This window comes from Trachypithecus francoisi, unplaced genomic scaffold (genome assembly GCF_009764315.1).
Source record: "Trachypithecus francoisi isolate TF-2019V2 unplaced genomic scaffold, Tfra_2.0 Lachesis_group5, whole genome shotgun sequence".
NCBI classification, from domain to species: domain Eukaryota; kingdom Metazoa; phylum Chordata; class Mammalia; order Primates; family Cercopithecidae; genus Trachypithecus; species Trachypithecus francoisi.
This window is the reverse complement of record NW_022681470.1, coordinates 126,186,590-126,197,426: the sequence shown is the minus strand read 5'-3', so window position 1 is coordinate 126,197,426 and position 10,837 is coordinate 126,186,590. Positions and strand designations below refer to the sequence as shown.

The following is a 10,837-nucleotide window of genomic DNA, read 5'->3' as shown; positions in this document are numbered from 1 at the left end:
ATTCAAACATCATTGAAAACCCATAGCAATAAAAGGTAGATTTCTAGAATGTTATATGAAGCTTTTAATTATCGTCAATTAAAGATGAAATTTTTGGAAATGCATGAAACTCCTTCATGTAGAACTGGAGATTACATCTGTGACTTTTTTTTCTGTATGAGGGTTTATTTCTTTCCTTCTCTCCTCAGTTCTCAGCCCAGCCATAAAAACACTTTTCCTAGATCCATTAGGAAAATTTAATAAGCAGATATCTCTCTAGTGAGAAAGGAATTTTTAAGTTTGGCTGCTCTGTGCTAGTAATTTGTGTTTTTTTCCGGTCTTGCATGTTGTATGTAAGCACCACAAAAAAATCAACCTTTTAAACAGAGATTGATTCTGACAGCTTTTATTTTATCTGATTTCCAAGAATTGATATAGAAATGCTTCTTAATTGAAATAGTTCTCCTTTTTTGGTTTTTATTTTATTGTCCTTTACTTCTTGACATCTTGTACATTAAATCAAAGGCTGTTTTAGAAACATGAAATGACAGCTTTTTCAGAGTCCGATTCTGGATCCTGATAGATCTGCATTTCTCAAAGCAGACAAGTTGCTCTCGCCAGCCTCGGAGAAGCTTCCTGCACGATGGACACGTCACCTAGAAACAACATAAACTGCAGGTTAATCACCGAGGAATGGCTCATGTCAATTCCCCACTGCCCTGCTTCCTGTCTAAGAGGAGTAAAGCCAAGAGTGACTGTTTCTTTGCTATTTAATTTAACAGAATCTGAACTCAACTTTAGTTTGAAATTATATTTCCTCTTGGCCAGGATGGAAAGGCTACTCATGTCATTTAGAAACGCGTTGTAAAGAAAAATCAAAGCATCCTCATGGACTATTTTTCCCTGTTGTATCTGCCCGTGATGAGAGAACACATAAAGTGAATGAGACGTGACACAGGCATGCACAGAGAACCCATTTGTTACACTGAAATTCTGAGGAAAATGCTATTTGTGTTACTGTGATGTTTTGGAGTTAGAAAAGAGTTATTTGGGGGAAAAAGGTGTCTTGATATCAGTGAGTAGAAATAAAAATGAGACAAGATACAAAAATATGATAGCACAGTAAAGAGCAGCACAACAGAGCAGACCAGTTCTCCTTAGAGGTAGGAAGTAAACATCTTATAATGGGAACAGTAACAAGATGAGTATTAGAGATTTGTTTTTCAGTTCTACCTAACTCTTTGTAACTTTACAATGTAAGATTCAGAAATTGGAGCCAATTACCATAATATGTGGTGGTTTGGTGGGAGCATGTTCTACATCAGACAGTTAAAAGGTTTTATTGCTATTAGGAGCATGTTAATGCCCTTGATAATGTCTCTACTTGCTTTGTAATGTCTCTTGTTGAAGTATAGAATTCTTTTATCTTCTTATTACATTATGCAAAAACTTGAATTGAAAAGATATTTGCAGGAACATTTAAAGTAGTGCATCAATCAGCTTCAAAGAAGAGAAAATGTTCTCAGAATAGCTTATAAAAGGATAACTGTCAGTTTTATTTTGGATGAACAAAGGCAGCAACGTAAAAAGCACTTTATTGTAAAAGCATACTGTGCAATTCAATAAATATGCCATATAAATATAAAAGAGAAGAAAGTTCATAATCATCTGATAACTTAAATGTAATTTAAGTAATACTTTTAAAATGCACCTAGCAGTGAAGTACTCTTTTTCTATTGGGTTCTGAGTTCTAGCCACTAAGCCCCCATTAGGTGATAACTTAACTCTCTCTTTCTGTCTCTTTCTCTCTCTCGCTCTCTGATAGCGCAAGGATTTGAATGGATTAGTCATGGTCCTGTTTTTAATATATCTCTAAAAGATATAGAAAGGAGTGTGTGTGGAAAGCATTAGCAAAAATTTTAACAACCACTTAATGGTGCAGGCTTTTCAAAATGGTTTGGTCTTATCTACACAGTATTCAATTGTTTCTCATTGTCATTGCTGCTATAAGACAATTTTGAATTTGAATGTAACCGTATTGTGACTTGAAATAGCAGTTCCCAGTGTTTTATGTTTGTTAGAAAAAGCCATTAGCAGTGCAGTTACTGGACTTTCTAAATCAGGGATGCTTTGTTACTTTTTATGTAAGGGTACTTACAATTTTCTTATAATTAGAAATCTTTTTTCTTATTTAAGATAGATGGTTTTTAACTGTAAATGCTAGCTATACAAGCTTATTTTTCAAATGTTTCCCAGGTAATGAACTCTCACCTCATAAATGCAGCAGAGATGATTCTTTCTGATAACTCTAAAAAAGCTACGATGCGAGCTACCTATTTAAAGAAACGATTCAGATCCACATGGAAAATATAATATAAATTTTTATAATAGTAAAAAATCATCTATAGAACTAACCTTTCCTATAGCTTATGTTTCTACACATGTCAGTATGCATCTAAGCATGGACAGCCAGCTCCCTGTATGCAGAAAGCACTTTTCAAGTATTTGTTGATAAAGGTTAGAATATAAAAATATCCCAATCAGTAAAAATCTGTATTTTGCTTTATAACCTGACAAAGGGATACGAATCCCTTATTAAATATAGTAGTATACATTTTCCCCCAGATTCGGGTCTTTTCAAGACTCAAAACATTTCATTTGAAGTCAAAAAATTGGGTTAATTCATGCAACCACACTATTGTACCTTGTAAAATTATATTAGTGTTTGTAACACTTCTAAGAAAAATCTTCATTTATTTTAAAACTGCAAATATGGCACCTTATAATAATAAATCAATTCATAAGTTTATTTATGACATCATTTTGCTGGCGACTTGTTTTTCGTGACTATTGTTCATGAATTCATTAAAGTAATTTTCTCCTTCTTTCAGTGGGTTTCCTACAGACTCTATAGCCACAGTACTCAGTCCACTGCTACTCTCTGAGATACCCCATTTTCTCATTGCTCCTCTCTCTTGGTCTGGGAACACTCTCATTTTGAAAGAACAAGGAAAATTATCTCATAAAAGAAATGTAATAACAACAGAACTTCGGAGATTTCAAAAACGTAGAATTCTTAAGTTATTGAACTATGGGAAAAGCTGTAATTTATAACCAGTAAGTTAGTATGTTGTACACATCTGTGTACTGTTTCAGAAAATAAAGGTTGTTACCATAGCAACTGCCACATAATATAGAACATACGTTATTTGTGAGATGCCAGGCTTCGTGTTTAAAAAAAAAAAAAATCCTTCCTCATGGCTGCTCCCTGGTGTTGCAAGCATTTCAGCTTTTTCTTTACTATAATAATGGATCCTCTTTTATCGAGTCCTGTTATTTTGAGTATTTTACTTATTTTTATTTTCTCATTCTTTTAGGGTTTGTTAGCTAAATTGGTAAGTTTGTGTAATACTGCTATGATTCGGTTGACTGCCTTGAAGACATTTCTCACCTAGTGGTAATTTATTAATTTTTAAGTAATTAGAGTTCCTCTTTCAGATATAGCAACATGTATGTGTTAAGGATACATTTAGTTACTCTGAATACAACAGGTAAATGCAGTGGGTAACTTTTTATTTTCTGGCCCTTTGAAGATTTTTTGATTTTGTATTGTATGACCACTATGGTATTTAACCACTTTTTAAAAATAAAAATGTCACCTAGGAGTATGTATGTATTTTACAGGTGTCATTTTTTATTTTAAAATTTGTGTCATATTTAATTTCATTTGAAATGATCATATAATGACAAAATTTAACTTCTAAAGAAGCGTAGATTTCCAGTCTTTTTTGGTAAGTGGTAATGCCACAGAATAAGAAAGTTGACAAACAATTCTGAAGTCTCAATTTTAATTCAAATCCTTTTAGTTTTAAAGGCAGAATCATGAATGAATAAAAGGAAGGAGGTAATAATGCAAAATGGAGGACGCTTCAATATGGCTGAGCAGGGGATCAGAATACCCAACCGCTTTAAAATTAGTCTGAAAACAGCTTGACACATTAGAGCAATGATTTTTGGACTCATTGTTCTCATCCACACTATGGTAGAGATTTTTGATATGTATCTGATAAGATTGGATTTCTAGTGCATGGTGAATTTTTAGCCCAGATTCAATACATTATTGCAAACATTGACATATTTTATCAGGTTAGAGGTTTTCCAAAGAATAGCATCTGAGTTTTCCTTTGCTGGGTACCAGGTTTCCTTAGAGACAGCTACCTCCGTATCTTCGGAATGGTTCTGTGTCACAGAAATGTGCTATATCAATCCTGAAAACAAAACACTTCTGGTGAAAAATGGCAGAATAGATAATACTCCTCCTATCTTAAAAAATAATAGTTTAATCAATAACCTTTTATTAAACATCTACCATGTGCCAGGCATACTTTTGGGGATATAAAGATGAATAACGGAGCTTCCCTGTCTCCAGGGAACTCACAAATTTAATCAGGGAGAGAAGAGCACCATTAACTGACACAATGAGCTGTATGCTGCAACCTGATCTTTCCACAGTCCTCATCAGTCAACAACAACAACAACAACACATAGTAATCATAGTCGACATTTATTGAACACTTAACTTTTTGACAGGCACCTCAGATGTATTTTGTAATTCAATCCACACAATAGTGCTCCGAGGGTTTTTTGGACAAGAAACTGGGCTTAAAGCGTTTGAATAACTTGCCTAAGGTTACACAGTGGAGTAAGGGTTCTCATGCTTGTTAAACCCCTAAAATATTACCTAAAATAATATACCTTGACCACTTGTTGCATTGGCACTGCTACCATCCCTATCCCTGGCACCTTTGTCTCTCACTGGGCTCTGCAGTAGCCACCTGGTAGACTTTCTGGTTGCCTCTTGGCCCTATGATCCATCTTCCAAAGACTGGAAATCTACTCTTCTTAAGCTCCCAGGGTGGCCTTGTAAGAACATAAGTCAGATCACATACTTCCCGCTTGGACTTTTCCAGTGACTTCCCATTACATGCAGAACAGAATCCCAGCCCTTTCCCATGGCTTACAAGGCCTTGCAGTTTGCCACCCTTCCCTGATCCCTTAAACTTCATCTCCTACTGTTTCCTCTAGCTTGTTTACAATGCTTTAGAACAGGATCAGCACACTTTTCAGCACAGGGCCAGATAAATATTTTAGGCTCTGCAGGCTATACAGTCTCCTTTGTGGCTGCTCAACTCTGCTATTCTAGCATGAAAGCAGCCATAGATAATAAATAAGCAGATGAGCGTGGCTATATTCCAATAAAACTTTATTGACATAAACACGTGGCAGGCTGGATTTGGCCTGTAGACTGGAGTTTGCTGATCCTTATTTTAGATTTACTATTTTTTCTTTTTGTTCCTCCAATTTGCCAAGTCTTTCCTACCAGAGGGTTCACCTCAGATTTTCCCTGGGCTGCCTCTTCTGGCCACTGCATCCTCACTGTGAATGAGACACTGACCCAGCTTCTCTATTTAAGTGGTTTGCTGTACTCCTCTCCTACATCATTACCTACTTTATTGTCTTCACAGCCCTTATCACATGAAACATCTCATTAATGTGTTTGCTTACTTGTTTCTCAACTGCGTCTCCCTCTGTAAGGGAACGTCCTGTGAGGAGGACACTTTTTGCCTCACTCACTGTGGTGTTTCTACCAACTAGAGCAGAGCGTGTGGCATGAAACAGGTGCTCAGGAAGTGTTTTCAGTTGAATGGAGTACAAGCTTGACTGACTCTAAAGCTTGTGCTTTCTACGATTTCCCGATATTCCTCTTCTGGAAGAATGAGCTCACACCAATGGTAATTTGAGGAATTTGTCACACTGGATTCATGAGGACCTGACAAAGCTTCACCTCCACGAACTTCTGATTGACCCCAGGGAATTTCTCTCATGGGCATGTGAATAAGGCTGACATCTGCCCCATGGTGTCCCGGAGTATTGATCTCTCATGCTGTTCATCACTGTCTTTGCTGACAATGTCCCATGGCCACTGGGTGTCATCGCTTCCAGCAGGCTTCTGTGTCACTTCTACATAGTCTTCACTCACTGAGCACCTTGAGATGCCACCTGTGGGTGTCACAGAGACCACCTGGTGATGCCATTGCCCCTGCTGCCACCTCTATCTGAGCACCACTGCCCCTGTCATGTGCCCAAGCCTTCTGCTGGGACTACCCTTGCTTCTAGCCCCCCCATGATGCCACCACTTCAATGAGCTAAGCTGCTTCTAATTGATGATGGAATTAGGAAGATCACCCTCTTTGAATTTTCTCTCAACTTAGTGATTCTGAATTAGTGTGACTTGTGCTCCCAAATTGAATAAACTTTTACTTACCATCGTCTCTCTTCCTAAAGGTAGTACCTGATGCTTACATGAGGCTCATTGTGTGCCTGGCAGTGTTGGGAGAGCTTTACATACATTAACTTGTGTAATGCTCACAACAACCCCATATTATTTTCATCTCCACTGAGGCCAGAGAGGTTAACTTAACTCAAGGTGACCAGTAAGCAACAGAACTGAGATCTGAATTCAGGCAACTGGCTTTAGATTCATGCTATTAATCACCCATCTACAAGGACCTAGACATGTGTCCATAGGGCTAGGCTTGGGATAGATGCAAGAAACTGATACCACACTCCAAAGCCCTATTTCACAGTTACCCTGGGGCAAATAAGCATAGTCAGTTAAGTCTCTCAGTGCCATGTGATTCTTGGGTGCACACCCCTGGCTTGCTAGATTGTGTAATTATGTCTCAACTGAAGCTGAAGCAGGGACTGTTTTCCCCAGACTCTTCTTCAAGTAAGGTGCTAAGGTAGATGCTTGAACTGTGTCTTTAACACAAAGGAGTCATGAACTATGTAGAGAAGGAAGTGAAACTTGAACTGCATCCTGAAATATGAACGTGTTTTTTTTTTTTTTTTTTTTTTTTTTTTCTTTTTTTCTTTTTTATTTTTTATTATACTTTAAGTTCTAGGGTACATGTGCATAACGTTTATATCATGTATAACTCCCCAGTGCAATCCCTCCCTCCTCCCCCCTCCCCATGATAGGCCCCAGTGTGTGATGTTCCCCTTCCCGAGTCCAAGTGATCTCATTGTTCAGTTCCCACCTATGAGTGAGAACATGCGGTGTTTGGTTTTCTCTTCTTGTGATAGTTTGCTAAGAATGATGGTTTCCAGCTGCATCCATGTCCCTACAAAGGACGCAAACTCATCCTTTTTGATGGCTGCATAGTATTCCATGGTGTATATGTGCCACATTTTCTTAATCCAGTCTGTCACAGATGGACATTTGGGTTGATTCCAAGTCTTTGCTATTGTGAATAGTGCCGCAATAAACATACGTGTGCATGTGTCTTTGTAGTAGAGTAATTTATAATCCTTTGGGTATATACCCAGTAGTGGGATGGCTGGGTCATATGGTACATCTAGTTCTAGATCCTTGAGGAATCGCCATACTGTTTTCCATAATGGTTGAACTAGTTTACAATCCCACCAACAGTGTAAAAGTGTTCCTATTTCTCCACATCCTCTCCAACATCTATTGTTTCCTGACTTCTTAATGATTGCCATTCTAACTGGTGTGAGATGGTATCTCATTGTGGTTTTGATTTGCATTTCTCTGATGGCGAGTGATGACGAGCATTTTTTCATGTGTCTGTTGGCTGTATGGATGTCTTCTTTTGAGAAATGTCTGTTCATATCCTTTGCCCACTTTTTGATGGGGTTGTTTGTTTTTTTCTTGTATATTTGATGAACGTGTTTTTACCAGAGACTTTAGAAATGGACATAACTAGACCAAGGGGCTAGTGCAATCTATATTCCCTGCAAAACAGAGAACAGGCCAAGGCATGGCAAGAGAGAAGACTGAGAAAATAGAATGGACTGGATTTTGAAGAGCCTTGATGCTAAGGAATTTGGACTTTGTTTTCTAGGCAAAAATAGGAGTGGGAAGGTGAGGCAACTAGCTTTAACATGTGAAAGCTAGATATCAAAGAACTCCCTGATATTCCTGTTGAATGGAGGTTTTGAATCTATGGTTCAAAGGCTTGATGTCTCCTTGGTCTGTGGGTGGTCTGTGGACTCACCTCTTATAATATTGATTGGGACAGGACTCTATCTTCTTGGCTGTCATGTGAGCTAATGGTTGACAATGCCCCATATCAGAATCAATTCCATTTTCCTCATTCCTTGTAATAAAGTTTACCCTCTCTACATCTGTTCCCACTGCCTGCCCCAGCAGTAGTGGAGGTGATTCCTGAGTGTTGGTATATTGGAGTGGCCGCAAGAAGTTCTAGAACTACTGCACCAGAGGACCTCAGCCATGGAGATGATGTCCCGCCTGATTGTCTTGAATGACTTTATCCAGGTTAGCCAGTCTTCTGAGCCCTGTGCCAAATCTCCCAGCCACCTCCCAGCTGGGATGATTATGAATGGACTCACCCTTAGTCTAGGAAGCTGTCTGGCAAGCGTGGTCATCTCTGACGACTTTGGAGACTGTCCAGTTTTCATGCCCACTAATTAGGCAGTTATTCACGCTTCATTTCACTTACTCACAGGGCTCCCTTCCGACCGGCACACTTCTGAAGTTCTTCTGAAACATCACGATGTTCCAGATGAAGTACATCTGCTTCCCTTTGGGAATCAAATGCCCCTTTGGGATTGAGTCTCTTTTACACAAACCACTTTTGAATCTTGTCAACTTTGTCTGTAAGAAACATTTAGGCTTATCTCACTCTTATCAGAACAGAGGTCTTACATATTTGGCAAGTATATGTAAAACTGTAGGGGAGAGCAGCCAATCCATCTACTTTATGTGCCCTCCCCCCTGCACCTCCTTCTCCCCTAACCCCTGACCACCCCAGCTTAATGACTAGAAAGTGAGGGGAGTGGAGAGTGATTCGCAAGGTGCAAGGTTAGTAGATCCCACAGGAGAACAGCATATAATTTCATGAACCTTGTGAGGAATTAGAAAGAAACAATTAGTCTGAAGAAACATTCATCATCCTTATAACTTATATCCCGTTTTTCCAGGGTTAATCCAAGCACATTACTTTTTCTATTCCCATTATGTTACAAATTTTTAAAACATGAGACCCATTTTTTTCAAAGGAAATTTTCAATGACTGCTCTATTAAACAGACAAAAGTGGGGCTGTGGTGGTTGAAGGAGGTGTGGAGCCTGGAGATCGTTCCTCCTAGTGCCCCTTTCCCTCTCCTATAGTACCCCTGCCCCCCATCAAAGGTAGGGCTCTGGGGAAATGAGGGTGGAAACCTCTGTTCTACCCAACTGATTGATTCTGACATTCACTCTGGGAGGTGCAGCTTATATAAAAAAGGAAGTAAAGGAACATTTTAAGAATGACCTATTTTGTCTTAATGGTGAATAACTCTAGATTTCCTTTGGTTACCACTGGAAATGGCGTGACTTCTTCAGGATAGTAGAAAGAACAAAACACAATGGTTCTCGGAAACATCCTTCTCGAGAATCTTCCTTGTGATTTTTCACTCTCAAAATGACCCTCGTAACGTATTGCATGCAATACTCTTCCCACCAAAAAGGAAAATAATTCTTTTTCTTCAGCTCCAATTTTTGCTCTATTTTCAATGGTGGGGGTGGGAGTGGACACAAAATCACACAACATATCTATCTCACAACCACATACAAGTAAAAGCCAACATATCACCATTTTTAGCTGAATTCTAACCTTTTTGGGGAACTGGGAATATAAAATTTTGAAGTCACCCATATATTTAAAACTCAAAAGAGAAAACAAAGAACTTGACAGAAAGAAATTCAATAATAAAAATAGAGTTTACACAGTTATAATCAGTTCAGTTGGTGAAAGACAGTGGAGGAGAAAAGAAAGGAAGAGAGGGAGGGAAGGTAAGGGAAGACAGACGGAGCCCGAGATGTGGAGTGGTGGGAGCTTGGGAGACAGGGTGGCTGGCTGTTCCTGAAACCCTGCACCTTTGGTTGCTTCCCTCTGTGGGAGCCCCATGCACTGTCCCTCATTTGTAGGTGGTCCTCGCCTGGTGCTCAGCATCACTCTAGTTCTACCCTAGTGTGACCGCTGGAGCTGCTAGTGGCAACCCTTGCCATCTCAACTTGCCTGAGGCTCTCCTTGACAAGTTGTCTTCTTGGGAGGAGCCTTGTCAAAAAATGTCTACATCTTCCCCAGAATGCCTTCTCCAGATCTACTCTTTGCATGCAAGGGAAGTCCTTGTGCTGTGGTGCTTTTGGTCTTTTTGAAAAATGTTTTTCATGAATCAAAGGGAAAAGTAAAAATGAGAAATGTTTGGTTCTTTTCTGGGTCTTTAATTTTCTTCCAAAAATTTTTTGAGAAGTACTTTTTTTCTTTCTTTCTTTCTTTTTTTTCCTTAAGAGCGCAGTTCTTGATGGAGAAGTGATTTTTCTAGGACAGTTTCCTAAACTTTAGTCATCTGCATACCTCTTTCATGATCTTTGCTCTATCTGCATACCATCTGCGCTTTTTTCTGAATATTTTCTTTCTATCAATTTAAAATGGAATAATTTAGCCTTATTTGGGATAAATTCTTACTATTTGATAAAATTGGTGAAATCACAAGTGTGTTACATTTTTGAAAAAACAGATAGCTTAAATATTGGGGTATGGGCAACTAAAATGATCTCACCAGTGACAAATCTCCACCGTTTGGGAAATAGCATTTGAGGAAATGGTCTGCTACTGGCTTATGAATTTGAATACAAACCTAGGGGCTGATACAATTGTCCACTATGAACATCAAAGAGGAAAGAAATGGGAAAGCTGATGGACTAGGAAGGAAGCTGTAGACCCCAGCATTGTATTTACTAAAACCTTGGAATTCCTTTCAAGATAAATTAC

At 38.7% G+C, this 10,837-nt stretch overlaps 1 long non-coding RNA gene across 1 annotated transcript; it reads right to left on the bottom strand.

Moving 5' to 3' along the window:
• Positions 1 to 451: 451 nt before the first annotated feature.
• Positions 452 to 8,528, bottom strand: LOC117076543. The gene is made up of 2 exons (XR_004434403.1): positions 8,413 to 8,528; positions 452 to 635 (listed from the first exon to the last, which is right to left on the bottom strand). It is a non-coding gene; the product is annotated as an uncharacterized LOC117076543 (long non-coding RNA).
• Positions 8,529 to 10,837: the final 2,309 nt, after the last annotated feature.